Below are 16,094 nucleotides of genomic sequence, written 5' to 3' on the forward strand. Positions count from 1 at the left end.
AAATTCTCTGTTCTATCTTTTCCCTCCTAGGTCCTTCTTAATAGCCATTATTATTATTATTATTATTACTATTTTTAGCCAAGGTTGTAACATCAGGTCTCTAGCCATATGCAGAATGGATGGAAGGAGTCAAGCTTAGGTTTTAGGCAGAGAAACAAGGTAGAAACACTAGACAATCTCAGTGTGAGGAAAAGAGGATCTGGCTGGTGGAAAGGCAGCGAGCAGGGCACCTCTTAATTGTGCTCAATGTAAATCATGGACTCGTTAGACCTGAAATGAACAAACAATTGCACAGAATAAGGCAGAACCTAGGATGGCTTTCAGAATTTGAAATTTAATAACTCTGAGCCAAATTATATTTTTCTTTTAACGTCTGATTCCTTCCTTCTTACAAACTCCTATGGTCCTTTTTCTTCACCTCTTTATAGCACACGTAACTTTTCACAGACACACACTTACACACACACAATCACACACAATCACATATGTGTGGCTTACTTTGACTTTTAGGCTATGCACAACTTCAAGGCAGAATATCTATTTGTTTTTCTCTGCCCTTCTCGCCAAAACTCAGACCCAACAGTGTTCCTTACAAAAAATACATGGAACTAGCTTTTTTAAAGCACTATCCACTATGCTCAGTGTCTTTAATCCTTTATTTCTCTTTATCATAGCGACGATTCGAGTAAATACAATAATCCCCCTGTTTTCTCAAGGGATTGACTTAGATGGTAATTATTATGTACCTTTCCAAAAGTCACAGTTAATAATAGTAAAGCTATGAACCTAGAATTTTCTGAGTTCAAATACTCTATACTCTACTCCAGCAAGATGTTTTCCCTCGTTTCACAGAATAATTGTGTGTTAAATATACATATGTATGTATATAGGTATGTATGTGTATATATGTATGTATGTGTGTGTGTATATATATATAGAGAGAGAGAGAGAGAGATAAATGATTGCATGGAACCTACAATTGGAAGTTTTTATTTTATGCTATGTTTTTAATATACTGTGGGTCACATTTCATGCTGTTTTTAATCTGTCATAACTCTTCTTCATCTCTTGAGAGTACATGAGAATTGGACCCCATATGTGTTTTCTACTTCTGGTCAGTGCCGTTTGGTCACGTTATCTCATCTTCTATCATTTTTTAACAGACATGCAAATGATGTTCTCTCACTTATTTCTCATTCTTTCCTTAAAAGGTATATTGCCTCCAAGGTTATACATCCCCCTGGGAGTATGTGGGTGGTCTCAGTCGTTATCTTGGAAATCTCATATATGGTAACAATAGGAGTGTAGCATAAGTCACAGTCTACTGAAGTAGCACAAATCTTATTACAAGTTTCTCTGTAGCAGCCAATGAGTTTATTGTTTTAGAGCTGAAGGTCCTTCCTAAGAGAAATATGGCTTATGTACAAACGAACAAAGGAGTATTTATGGAGCTGAAGTAAATGAACACAAATTGGATACATATTGAATATGTTGACCTTTAAATGACAAAGCAAGACTACATAGTCACTAAACCACACAGGGACAGGAAAATTACCTAAAAAGGTTGCAAAGCCACAATCAATCAAATGGCATATGCCAGGAAATATATAGATCCTATTAGAAAAAATTGATAGTTCTCAATAAAACTCCATCTGGTTTGCCGGAACCTATTCTAGGTCATTTTTATTCATCCCATCCCAAAGTTACAAAATTTGATAAGGCTTGTGTCAAGCCTCACGGAGGGATTTGCAGCCCGTGAGGAAGGGCTCCTATGTAGATGCTGATAACCACAAAATGTTGTAAAATTTCCCATTAAACTACTGTTGTGTTGACTGATATTATTTCTGTCCATCTGTTTCTCACTGAGAGCAACAGCTTCTTAGGTCTGTTAAAACCATAAGAAAGGAGAATTTTTTCTTTTGAAATGTTGCACCTTCAACACCAGACTCAGAAACTCCTCATCAAATGCAGGTTGATCGGCGTCAACATTCAGAGAACTCAGACATGTCTCCTAAATACCATGTAGCCAGACACAAGTGAAATTTCAATTCCAGACGCACTTTTTAGAGAGGCTTAACAAACATAATAAAGTTGAAAATTTTTCTTCTAAGTCACTGAACACCAAAACAGACTTCCTGGACAGTCTCCATTGTCCATTTCTTGATTTTTCTTGGACGGATGCTCGCATGCTTTGTGCACAAAAGAATTTAAGTATTGCACAGCAGATCTCTAGAATGCGTTCATCTTGCATAATTGAGACTTTATGCCTGTTGAGAACAAACGTGAAATGTAGACTTATTTTCCAAGTGTAGACTTATAGTAACTTGATATGTAAATTCATAGAACCACTAGAGGGGCAATGTCATGTCATGAAAAGAGTATAGTTTTATGCCATCTTAAGATGTTTTAACTTCTAGTTTTGTCGCTTTCTACTTATGTGATCCTAGGAAAGCTGTGTAAGTTCCATAAATCAGATTTTGTCTAAGATGCCTCCCAACTATTATATCCCATGCTGCAATAAAGAAGGCAGCCAATGTTTTAAAAAAGTATTTAAGTATTCAACTATATGTCTAACATAATGGAAACAGACATATAACAAACACTTGGATTTTTTTAAATTCATGTTTTAGTTTTAATTTTTGTTTTAGTTGGGGTACAGATATGTATGTCTTTTTAACACCAAATGTTGAGATCACACAAATCTAGTGTGGTGTAGTATATGAATGGGTTTTGGATACAGGCTAACAAGAATATGAATTCTAAATCCTAATTTAGTGTCTGTGTGAGCTTGGGAAAGGTAGTTAAACACTTTTGAGCCTGTCATTTCTGATTTGCAAAGAGATGATACTAAAATCTATCTTAGTCCACTGTGGTGAAGGCTAAGGTCTGTGGGCTCCATGAGAGCAACATCTTTGCTCTTTACACTGATGTAACCTAGCACAAGGTAAGAATTCAAATACTTATGAATTTGTGGAATGATTAAATGAAACAATATATAGGTGCCGACTGACACATGCTCTCTAGAAATACTAGTTTCTCCCTATGCCAAAAAGGAAAATTTCCATAAATTATCTTAAGCAATGAATTTTATTAATAACTAGGATAAAGAGAGTTGTCTTTTTCAGTAAAATTAACTGACATGGATTATTGAACCACACCAGCCGATTTTATAATTTGTGTTCATCAAAACCGTCTGTTTGCCATCTACATACACCCTCTCATTTTCAAACGTGCTTTCTCCTACTCCCTATCACCCTTGACTGATTAATTTTTTACCATAGCATTTATTGCTTTCTACCATACTAAATAATCTACTTTTCTCTCCCTGTCTCTCTTCTTCTCACTAGACTGTGGGAAGACAGGGCATTTTGCTTTTTTATTTATTTATTTTTCTACTGCTTTATCTGCAGCAACTAGAACACAGTAGGTGCTCAATAACTAGTTGCTGAAAAAAAGAATTAGACAAAGAATATCAATATTATTTTAAAAGACCTTTCCAAATCTTTTCACATTTTTTCCAACACACATTTTTGATCGTCGGGATTAGCAAGCACCACGTACATATGTCATTGCTCTCACCCAATGCCCAAGGCAAGTGTCATTAGTTGACTGGTGCTCTTTCCTTCAGGATATGACTACAGATCCTTCATAACCCGTCCAGTGCTCTAGGCAGCTGCTTCCAATTGATTAGGCTCCCCAAATAAGACGGAAACTCTCAGAACCTCCCAAAACCTTACTCTCTATCCTTCCTTTATACCTTGTTATTTTTACCACTGTTTTACTTCTGATTTTTATTTCTTAGAAGTTAGATTGTTAGATCATTTTATACAGCCTAATGTTAGGCAGAGGGTCATGAAAGGACAGTATGAAGGAAACTTGCACATCAGCTATGATTATGCTACCACCTAGCTTTAAGGCTTAGAGAAAACCTAAAGACTTTATACTTCATCAGGTGTGAGGAAGCCTTCTTAGAGACTGAGAATCTTGAAAATTGAAATGGAATTTGGGTAAAGTCTAATGAGGCAAAATGTAAACTATGAGAAGATACTTGTTACAAATATAATAGAAAACCATTAATATCCAGGATACATAAAGAAGTACTAAAATTCAGAAGGACAAAGAACCTAATTTTCAAAATGGACAGATAAATTGATCAGACCCTTTAAATAAAAGAAAATAAAAAATAAGTTGCAATAAACATGTGTGGGGAAAAAAGCATCAGCTTTATTATTAATCTTTTAACTACAATGAGACATAATTTCCCACCCCTCTGATAAGGGAAGAATCCATAATTTCAAGTGATTGTTAGGATGTAGAGCAAGAAAATATACAGCACTGATAGGAGTGAAAACTGGTTTAAAAACTTGACAAAAGATGTCTGCATTATCTACTAACATAGAAAATGTACATCCCATGACCAGCAATTACACTGCTTGAAAAATGTAGAGAATTTCTTGCCCCGATGACCCAGAAAACATAAATATAAAAATATAACAAATAGCTTAAACAAAGTGTCTAAAAAGAGTAGATGCTTGAATAAATTGTGGGATAGGCATGCAGTCATGCAATGGAATGCTACATGGAACTGAAAGCAAATGAATAAACAACATACAGTACCATGGAAAATTCTCATGAACAAATTGTTGAGTGAAAATAATCATTGTGAAAGAAAACATATTTATAGTTTTTTTAGATCAAATTTGAAAACATGAACAACTAAAGAAGAAATTTGCACATATTATAAATACTATAAGAAAAATAAAAATATAAACAAAACTCTAGCAGAAGAGACAGATGAAATTGGGGAAGAGCAAACATGAGATCCAGAGTTAATATAATATACTGTTTCCTAAATTTTAGGGGTCTGGGTTACTTAGGCATTCTGTATCATTCTTTACACATTACACATTTTACAAACATTCTTGTAAATATGTTCAACATGTAATAAATACTACAACAAGATAAAAGAGGAATGATATGGTAACATAACAATTATACCAATGTTCACTAAAAGCTTGATGCTGATTACATACTTCCACTTGATGACTGAGTAGTAATTAGTTGGTGACCCATATTAGAATAGGTTCTATCCAGGAAGAAAATCAGAAAAAGTCAAAGAGGAGGGCACAAGAGTAGGGATGATATAGGGAGGAAAGGACAGAGAAAGGAAAGGAAGAAGAGACTGAGAAAAAGAAGGAAAGGAGGAAATTCAAAGAAAAAGCAGGGAGAAAATGAAGACATTAAAGATGAAGTGTATGCCAGGCATTAAGTTACAAGTGTTTATTTGCTTTATTTAATCCTCATATCAGCATTGTGAGGAAGATCTATTCATTTACACTTTAAAGATGGGGAAACTATCACAGAAATTAAATATGTAAATATTAGGAAGGGAGGGAGAGAGGGGAGGTGTAAGGAAGAAAAAGAAGAAGGAGAATGAAAAAAGGAATAGAGAAAGGGAACAAGGGAGGGAGAGATGGAAATAAAAAAGGAGAAATGAAAACAGTAGGATAATGTTTTCCTCCAGCAATGTTTATGGAAAAATAAATATTTAAATACTATCCTGTTTTTTTAGGAAAATAACTTTCAAAACTATAGCCTTAACTATAAATTTTTTTCTACATACCTATGAGAGTTAAACACCCAGATAATTTTATTTTCTTACTTTAAAACTGTTGAGAGAAACAATAATTTGTTATCCAGCTAAAGATCTAGAACTCCCTAATTCATAGCCTTTTTGGATGATGTTTCCTAGTTCACCAAATTCTTAAGTCAACTTTTTGTACTTAACCCAAGACCTCCATGGAGAGGCAACTATGGGTTACCTTCACCTCATTTGAAAAACAGGAATACTGAAGTTCAGGGAGGTTAGGTTAAAATTGTAGACATTAGCACTTGAGCTGGGCAAGAGCTCACACATGCTTCTTTCCATGTTTTCATATATTTCATGAACTTAACTCTTCATGATTTTTTTCCCCTTGGATTTAAGTTCTGTGTTCATCATATGTTTACAAGGATTTACTAAGTTTATGTGGAATTGAGAAGAACAAATTAATGGTGTTAAAAATTCTATTGCATTTGCTAGTTATATTAGTATGTGTTGGATAGGAGGAGGAATGTGTGAATATTCAAAACGAAAAGAAAGAGTGATGTTGTGAAGCTCAGTATGCAACTGGGGATTTGCTCAACTTCAATCTTCAACTGTGATGTTGGTGTCAGTACATTCTGGTTCAAATTAGATCATTCACAATTGCTGAAGGAATGAGTGCACTGCTGGGCTTAATGGAGAGATAATGACTTGCGTTGGGGTTGGCAATTTTGAAATCAAATATCAAAAGAGACTTTGTCCTTTGCAGTTTTGCCCCAGTGTGGGGCCGTAGGTCATCATAATTTGTTGGGTTTTTTTCTCTGTTGGTTTAATCAGCATTCTACAATATCAAGCAACTAACTTCTTTTAGCATTATTTCTCAGTTGCTCTGAAACAAGCTTTTGGATTTTTAAGATGCTGTGCTCTCTAGAATTCTTTGCAAGGGCACATTCTAAGTAGCTGATGTGTTTTATCAGGCATAAACACAACTATGCACACATGGGTAAGGTGTGGCCCCTGCCCTGGAGATTGACAGGAACACAGACACAGGGAAGGGCTGTAATGATGTGTGAAAGGAGTAGTAGAGGAGAACAGGGCTGTGTGCTTGATCATCACGGTGACAATCCGGGGCTGGCACACAGTAAGTCCTTGAAATGCGTTTGTAAGAACAAAAAATACCTTTTTGAAGTAGGTATTTTTATGATTTGCAGAAGTAACAGAATCAACAGAAAACTGGAACTTAGAGAGGGTAAATTATATAACCCAAGTCACAGACTGTTATTACTGGGCAGAGCTGGATCACGTAAAGTAATTGTCCCGTCAGCGTTTATGTCATCCTTGTGAAACTGAAAATACAAGCATTGTCTCTTATTTACCCCCAAATTAGGACAGTATCCTATACACAGTAGAGATTTTATGAATACTTGTGTTATAACAAGTATTGGAATGAATATGTCAACAACTTCCCTAGATAGTACCCTGCAAAGTCACGTTGGCCCTCTTGAAAACTTTCTGGATGGCCATCTGCAACTTCTTGCCAATAACCCAGTCAGAGACAGGAAAGCACAACCAACCACTTCCTTTTATACATTTTCCCCCTCTAGGCGCTATTCTGCTGCAGGTGGTTTGAGCTGATATCTAGATGGTAGTATTATTTAATAAATTCAACAAGTATTTATTGAATACCTACAATGTGCTGAGAACCATGATAAGCAATGTGGACATAACAGAAACTACTGAGGTATTGGGTGAGAAAGATGAACTAGGAAAACATCTTAGTAAAATGATACTTGTGCCAGAAACAATAATCAGCATCCTTAAGATGAGGGGGCCAAAAGAACATCAGCGGAGGGAGCCCAACCAGTCATCAGAATTCCTTCCGATTTTTTCAGTGCACCCACGCATTGTTCTTTCTGCTTGTCCTTATACTGTTCCTAGCTTTATTCCATTTCTGGACAAAGGTTTCTGCCTCTTGGATAAGCCCTGAAATCCCTTTGCCTGTCCCAAATTTACCTTGATATGTCTACCTGGTTCCTGACCTTAACTATATAGAGCACTCGTGACCTAAACACAAAATAGAGAAAACACAATGAGTTCCCGTATCCCCATCACCCAGTCCCCAACAATCACAACAGTTTGTCAGTCTTGCTTTATCTAGCCCTTCCCCACTTCCCCACTCCACCCCTAGAGTATTTTAAAAGCAAATCATAAGCATCATAGTATTTCACTTGTGAATACTACAGTGTGTACCATTGTCAACAAGAACTTTTCCCCCCTTTTATTTTTATCACTTATTCATTTCAGATTTTTGGTACAAGTCCTTATAACAAAGATTGGTAACTAAGAAAGATTCTGTCAGCTCACAATTGGCAGTACTCAGAATCACTTCTTTTGACCCAATGTCATTCAGGTTAAGTCATTTATTTCTTTTGAGTGAGATTTTTCCTAGAAGGTTGACCTCAGTCTCTCACAGAAATCCTTTGTTCGACTGACCCTTTATTCCATATTTCCCAGTCATTTACTGAATCCTTGAAGAAATGTATCTCACATTCTTAAACTAGGAATTCTGTGTCATAAGAATTTTATGGAGTGACATATTAATTAAGACTGTGGTTGGAAACAATATTGGCAAAGAGGTAGACTAACGATTTCTTGAAAGTGACATTGGGTGAATCAAATCTTGTCATCAGTTGTGATATGCTGAACATTTACTTATAATAAAGATCCCGCTTTTACCTGGTGGATGGAGACAAGCTGAGTGGGTTGTCCTGTGGGAAAAATGTGAAAGAATCATTGACAACTGCCATCTATCCAGTGGTTCTGACCCATGGCAAGCAAGTGGCAATCTGATGTGGCATAAATATTAGATGGTGACAAATGACACTGACATTTTTTCAGAAGCAAAGACATGACTCAGACCCAGCAACTTGGCAGATATGAGTGCCAGCATTTGGTGACAAATGGCTCAAATCTGACAGCGTGCTTCACTGCATGGACTTTCATCCATCACAGAGATATTTAAAAAAATCACAGAACACAAAACACCCAACACTCAAAATTGCGTGACAGGAGATGGGAGCTGAGAAAAAAGCAAGTCAGAGGCAGTGACAAAGACAGAGAGCCTGAATTGCAAAATAGTGACTCTCGTTTTATTTTAAGATTCCCATTTTTTACCATTCTCCATTCCATAATTCAGAAGTGCATTCTGCTGATACTTTGTTCAAAATCACAAAACAAATAGTGTTGGGAAAGTAAGTGGTTGAAGTTGTGACCTGAGCCCAAAACCTGATCATCAAAGGGTTAAGATGACCTAAGCTTTTTCTGTAAATGTATATTTACATACATATATTAAATATGTATGTAAATGTATAATATATAAAAATACATATGTAAATACATAATTATATGTCTATATTATTGATAAATATATATATATAAGTTGTGTATAAATATATATCCAAAATACATAAAAATCTCACACAACTTAATAACAAAAAGACAAACAATTTGATTAAAACATGGGCAGAGGAACTAAATAGATATTTTTCTAAAGGAGACATACAAATAGCCAACAGTTACATGAAAAGGTACTCAACATAACTAATCATTAGGGAAATACAAATCAAAACCATACTGAGATATCACCTCACACCTGTTAGAATGGCTGTCATCAAGAAGACGAGAGATAACAAGTGTTGGCAGCAATGTGAAGGAAGAGAACCTTTGTGCACTATTGGTGGGAATATAAATTTGTGCAGCCACTATGGAAAACAGTATGGATGTTCCTCAAAAAAATTAAAAATAGAACTACCATATGATCCAACAATTCTACTTCTGCATGTACATCCAAAGGAAACAAAATCATGATCTTGAAGAGATATCTGCACCCCTGTATTCATTGGAGCATTATTTACAATAGCCAAGTCATAGAAACAACTTACATGTCCATCAATAGATGAATGGATAATGAAATAAATATATGACTAGTATTCAGTCATAAAGAAGGAAATCTTGCCATTTGCGACAACATGAATAGACCTTGAGAACATTATGCTAAGTAAAATAAATAGTTCAGAGAAAGACAAATACTTCATGATCTCACTTATATGTGGAATCTAAACAAAACATGAGCTCATAGAAACAGAACAGATTGGTAGTTGCCAGAGGTGAGGGTGGGAGGGTAGGAGAAATGGGTGAATGTAGTCAAAAGGTACAAAAAAAAAGACCTAGACATTTTTAATATATACATAAGTATATTTACACTTTTATAAGATTATCTGCTTCTTCTAATAGCTCAATCTGCTAATAGTACAGTTTAATAGAAGTCAGTCATGATACAGTGAGATTTTGAATTAGAAAGCCCTAGCTTGTGTCTCAGATCTGCAAACTATTAACTGTGTGAATTAACCTTTCTAACCCTCAGTTTTCTCACTTGTTCATTCAAACATCAAATATTTATTGAACACCCTTAGTGTGACAATCGCTATTTTTGTCCCTAAAATACAGTGGTAAACATTTGGGAAAGATGACCCCCACCCTAATAAGATTCCAGTGGTATCATACAAAAAATAAACAAGTTAAAAAAATAAAGAGTCAAGGTAAATTTGTTTTACCGACAATGTGGAAAATAAAATAAGGTAATTTGGAAATGATTAGGCCATGTTTGGAGGTTGAGGAATCTAGTTTAAACAGGATGGATGAGGAGGACTCTGAAGTGTAATAGTTTTGCCTAAACTTTTTTTTTTTTTAATTTGTATGTATGTATGTATGTATGTATGTATGTATTTATTTATTTATTTATTTATTTATTTATTTATGGCTGTGTTGGGTCTTCGTTTCTGTGCGAGGGCTTTCTCTGGTTGCGGCAAGTGGGGGCCACTCTTCATCGCGGTGCGTGAGCCTCTCATTATCGCGGCCTCTCTTGTTGCAGAGCACAGGCTCCAGACGCGCAGGCTCAGAAGTTGTGGCTCACGGGCCTAGTTGCTCCGCGGCATGTGGGATCTTCCCAGACCAGGGCTCGAACCCGTGTCCCCTGCATCGGCAGGCAGATTCTCAACCACTGTGCCACCAGGGAAGCCCCTTGCCTAAACTTTTATAATGAGAAATGCAATCATGAGAGGACAAGAAAAAAGAAAATTTCAAACAGAGAACAGCAAGGGACAGAGTTTCCTTAGAGAATGTGGATGTCAGAGAAATAAAGTGAAGGCCAGTTTGGACATAAATCTCCTGCCAGAATATCAAATTATCAAAATGAGTTTCCTGGAAACACTAAGTTAACGAATGTGAAAGTGTTTTTCCCATGTGCAATGCATGAATCTTCAAAGAACTCCTTCACTGAACATCTGAAAAAATATAATTAGCATGCGAATTTATCATTTAGTAATCAATTGCATCCTAAGTAGTTGGAGCCCGAAGTGAAATGGCAAAGCACTGAGACCATTTACTAGGGCATTGCTTTAATCATTTACCTGGGAGGTCCTGGTGTCGGGTCTTATTTGGATAGGAATACTTTCAGGGGTTGCTCTTAGGTATGTAATGGGGGAAGGGGGCATACATTACTTTGTGAATCCGAAGATTTTTTTCAATGTTGATAAGCATTTGATTTTTTTTTTACAGGTATTGATTCTAGGATTAGAAAGAATCAAACTGTTAATTCTCTGAGGCATATTATACAACTTGAGTGTTATATATCCTCAGAAGTGCTGACATTCAATATTGGTGTTATCACTGAAGGCATATTCACTCTAGACTCCTACCTGCCCCTGATCCCTCCACCCCAATTTAAACCATCCTTTACATAGCTGCCTCAGCGCACTTCAGGAGACCATGGTTCAAGCGTATGCTTTTCTTTCTCATATAAAAATCTTTCAGAGGCTTCACAGTTTTGTAGATACAGTTCATTCAACACAATTCAAAAAACTGTCCCATATAGCTGATAAGTGCCAGACACTGTAGTTGAATTTAATGATGCATCAATAAATAAGTTAGACATTGTCCTTGTCATAAAGGAGCTTTTATTCTAATGGAATAGATATGTTAAACTAAACAGCAACAACAATAATAATAATGACAAGAAATTAATACTGTATTAAAATAATGTCCAATCTCCTCTAAAACAAACTATAATAGACCTAGAAAAAAATACATAGAAGTAGAACAAATTCAATGGAACTTAACACAGTTGTTGTACGGGAGCTGCTTGTGGTAGTGGACAGTAATATTACTTCTACTCATTACTAGCTCTTACTGCCTCTTCTTGCATTAAAAAAATACTGTAAAATGTAGTGACTTAAAACAACAATTTATTTGTTCATGGTTATTTGGATCAGCAATTAGAGCTGAGTTCAGTTGAACAGTTCTCCTTCTGACTTTGTCTGGGGTCATTCATGAGTTGTAGATGTCTAGCAGCTCAGACTGGGACTGGGAATCCCAGGTAAACTCATGCACACACCTGGCTATCTGAGCTGGCATCAAGATTGTAACCTTAACATAACAGCACTTCTGCTGCTTTGATTGGACAAAGCAAGTCACGAACTCAGTCCAGTTTCAAGGGGCGGGGAAATAGATTCCACTTCTTAATGGAAAGATCTAGAAAGAATGTTTGGCCATTTTTAATCTACCACACTTTAGAAAAGCTTATTCTCTCTGAATCTTAACTTACTCAACTGTAGCATGAAGAAGTTACACCTACTTCTCCAGATACTTATTATGCAAAGAATTTGAAATATCTGATAAATGGTTTATACTCAGAAAATATGTCACTCTTCTTACCCCCTCCCTTTTACTGAGTGTTATTGTGTACTTATGAGGAATGTGTACAATGATGAAGAAAATACGATCTTTTTCCTTAAGAATCTTTTGACTGAAGAGTTTGACATTCAAATCTCATTCACTAATAAATGACATGGGAAAGTTGTAAAATTAGCAAATTGCTTATGAAGTCAGTGTCTTCCTGTTGCTTGTTTTATTAATTTAATTTCTAATATATGTCTGTGATCCAATTCATAATTTGATGCTAACAGATCTTTTCAAGGAGTGGCCGTGTCTTCATAGCATTATTCATTTACCACTCCTTCACTTTGTCACTGATTTCCCTAGCAAACATTTGCCTAGCGCACGCCTGGTGATGTTGTGCAAGAGGCCAATGACAGAAAGATGAGTCGAAAATGGTCAGTGATCTTAAAGAAGAGCTTGGTCTTATATATGGAGGCAGGGGTGGGATAAAAATGATAATAGAGGGTGTCAAAGGCTATAATAGAAGAACGCATGTGATTATTCTAAACAAGATATTCTAGATCCATCCCCAAAGAGGTGACACCTGGATTAACTATTGTTGGACTTTAGTTGGGCAAAGAAAGAGGAATCTGGGTCAGATTCTACTAGGCATCTGTAAGTGTAAGAAAACAGTGATCTGAAGCTCTGACTGTTCCGTGGGAACCACCAGTTCAGTTAGGCCGCAGAGCAGGGTCCTGATGACCTGGGGTAGGGATAGCGAGGTGTGAGAACTGAGTCTAGAAGTGTGAACCGTGTGACCTTGAAGGCCCAACTAAGGCACATGGATTTTATTCTGGAAGAAGAGTTTTAAGTTCCCCTTCACCCAGTGAAATTCTTTATCAAAGTCTTTCATGAAGCCAAGCAAAGATCAACATTTTCACTAATCCTAATAAAAACATGAGATTGCCCCCTGGAAATTTGGATAAAATTGAACTTTTTTATGTAATACACTCAATTTTCTTTTCCCTCTCTCTCCTGTATTCCATTGTATCCTCTTTATGACCCCCTCTTTCTCACTTCTTCCCCACCCTCAAACGTTTATTGAATTTAGGCCACATAATATAGACTGCTAAACACAACTTCCTGATGTGCTTCGAGGGCTCTTCCAAATCAAACCAGCCTTTTCAAATCTTTCTACCTTTGCACAGGAAGTTCTGTCAGAGATGCTCATTGCCTTTCTCTGCACTAAGTGGTCTTATCCTTTGAGACTCAGTTCAAACTTTATTTTGTTCCATGAATATTTTTCTCTTGTTCCCCAGAACATTAACCACATCTCACTCTCACTCTGTACCTCTACATGTGCATCTAGAGTTATAGTATCACATTATCACGGTTCTAGTGAGGGGCCTGGGGTTCTGGAGGTGAACCCCCAACACACACACACACACATACACACACACGTTCAGACAAGTACCCAGACACGCAAACCCACACACCAGCACACAGATGGCACTAAGATCAAGTGCCACTGGTTGCTGTGAGATCTTGTCATACCAGTTGTTCACTCTGAACCTCAGTTCTTTTCATCTATGGAGGAAGAGAGGTTGAAATGGTGAGCTCTCTGTCATCAAAAACAGTAATCCTGTAAGTGAGACACCTCGTAACATGTTCTTTAAGCCATATGCATGCAGCTCCTAACCTCATCTGGTATATTCAAAACCACTAATAATTCCATGTGAGAGTACTAACAGGAAAAGTAGTTGGAGATCACATATCTGCCAGACCCAGGTGTGTAGAGGTGACTGTTACACAGGTGACTGTTACACATCTTTGAGGCTCTGTGAATCAGTTTCAGAAAGTGATTAACATGAAGGTTGTGAGTGAGACATAGCCCACTAATTAGAATGCCCTCTGCCTGGCTAATTCTCTTTTGGTCTTTCCTTTTCCCATGTAAGAATCTACTTTTTTAAAAAAAGCTGCTAAGAACTGAGTTGTACCTTTGAGTGGCACATAACTTTATTAACCTGAATGGTGGCTAATTGAGAGATATAGCGTTTCACACAGCTTGTGGTGACTACTGCCTCTTCTGCTATTCTCCTTCTGGCATCTGATATTTTATGAGAATTTGGGGTCTCATAGAATGTGTGTTACTGTTTATTTTTCCAGGTGAGCTTCTTAATTTTAAAGAGACACTGTTAAGTGGGCAGACCTTGCTGGCACTCTTACCACAGTGATCGTTTTAAAACCAGTCAATCCACTGTTACGGTTTTATTTTCACGGGCCTTTTAGGAAAAAAAAAGAATAGACTTTTGGAGTCATTTAACCGAAGTTTTAAATCCTCATTGCATTCTTTACTAATTTTGTTAACCTTGGGAAAATTTTAAATATTTCTGGTTTTTATTGTCTACATCTATAAAATGACGATTTTAATACCCACTGCAGAGATTTATAGTGAAAATGAAAGACTTATATAATACATTTATCATATCATTTGGCACACAGTTGCAACTCACAGATAGTTTCCCCTTTAAAATCCATGTTTCCCTAGGAACATACTGATAATTAAATTCCCCAGCAACAAAACGATATTATCAATGAATGCTTTACCTAATAATGTATGTATTTATATCAACTAGAGTAACAAAAATCGGAGCTCTATTTATTTGTTCATTCATTTGTTTTTGTGTTTATTTGCTTAAATGAAATTTAGTATATGGAGTTCCACGAACACCAAATTATTAAAAGAAAATCCTGAGTGAAAATAGTTAGGACCCAGAAAGATGGGCAAAACAGCTAAGCAAAGTAAGATCAAGGACAGGTATTCAGGAATCATCACCATTCATCCAGAATCTTTCAGTTTTACTGCACTAGCACTGCCACTGGATTAAACAAATCGGGGCCAAGATGGGAGAAAAGGCAAGTATTTGGGCAGAGAACAGAGAATAGCAGGCCTCTAGGAGGAGGGGAAGAAACTGCTACTCTATGGGTTCCTACCTCCATTGCCTCATTGAACACGCTCTCCATTAAGCTTTCTCATGCTCTGTGAGTCCTCATTACTAGACAGTCTGCTGTTGTTGGCTGTCTGGAAGCTAATACTCACCTTAACCCACCTGCCCCAAACCTGGCAGTGGACCTGATAACACAAGAACTCGCTCATTCCTTTCTATACCGGGTTTTGTTCTATTACAGAACTCACTGGACTGAATGTCTGTCTCTGTGCCCCTGCCTTCCACTGCACTGTGACCTTCTCTACAGGATGGGTGAGTCTTATCTTTGGGCAATTGCAGTGCCCAACTGGTAGGAGGAGACCAGTTACATTTATTAAATGAATAAGTAAAAAATGAATGGATGAAAAAATGCATTGAGCCATGAACTGATCATTAAGGAAACTTCAAACTCTAATATTTTATAATTCTACTTTACCCTCTGTTGGGTATACTTACGCTTACAAATATTAGGAGGGAGCTAATCAACATTCGCTGAGGGGCAGTATATAGAAAAAAGTCTGGTTGAATTTTCTTCTGATCTGAAAAATTGGGTGATATAATTCTCATTTTGTCTTTCAATAAAGGAAATCTCAGAAAACATAAACAAATTAGGCAAGGTCAGAGTTACAGAAAGTCTACCTGCTTCAACTTCTGTGCTTTTTTTCCCGCTCTTCCACATGTCCCACTCTGGTGCAATATCCCGGATCAGTTTGCAGTTTGTGAAGCTGTGTTGCAAGGCAATTCCTGATGCTCCCATGATAGGAATAGCTCTGTCTTCTGCCTGACAAAATTGGCACAAATGATCAATA

The 16,094-nt window shown here is 36.7% G+C and overlaps 1 long non-coding RNA gene across 2 annotated transcripts in view; it reads left to right on the forward strand.

The window, feature by feature from the left end:
• Nucleotides 1-16,094, forward strand: part of LOC309646990 — a 326,276-nt gene that overhangs the window by 124,727 nt on the left and 185,455 nt on the right. For both annotated transcript variants that reach the window (XR_014255717.1, XR_014255718.1), the window contains one exon: nt 15,488-15,558. This is a non-coding gene — a long non-coding RNA (uncharacterized lncRNA). The remainder of the gene's footprint in view (nt 1-15,487; nt 15,559-16,094) is intronic.

Source organism: Balaenoptera physalus (assembly GCF_965194825.1).
Source record: "Balaenoptera physalus genome assembly, chromosome: 17".
Taxonomy (NCBI): domain Eukaryota; kingdom Metazoa; phylum Chordata; class Mammalia; order Artiodactyla; family Balaenopteridae; genus Balaenoptera; species Balaenoptera physalus.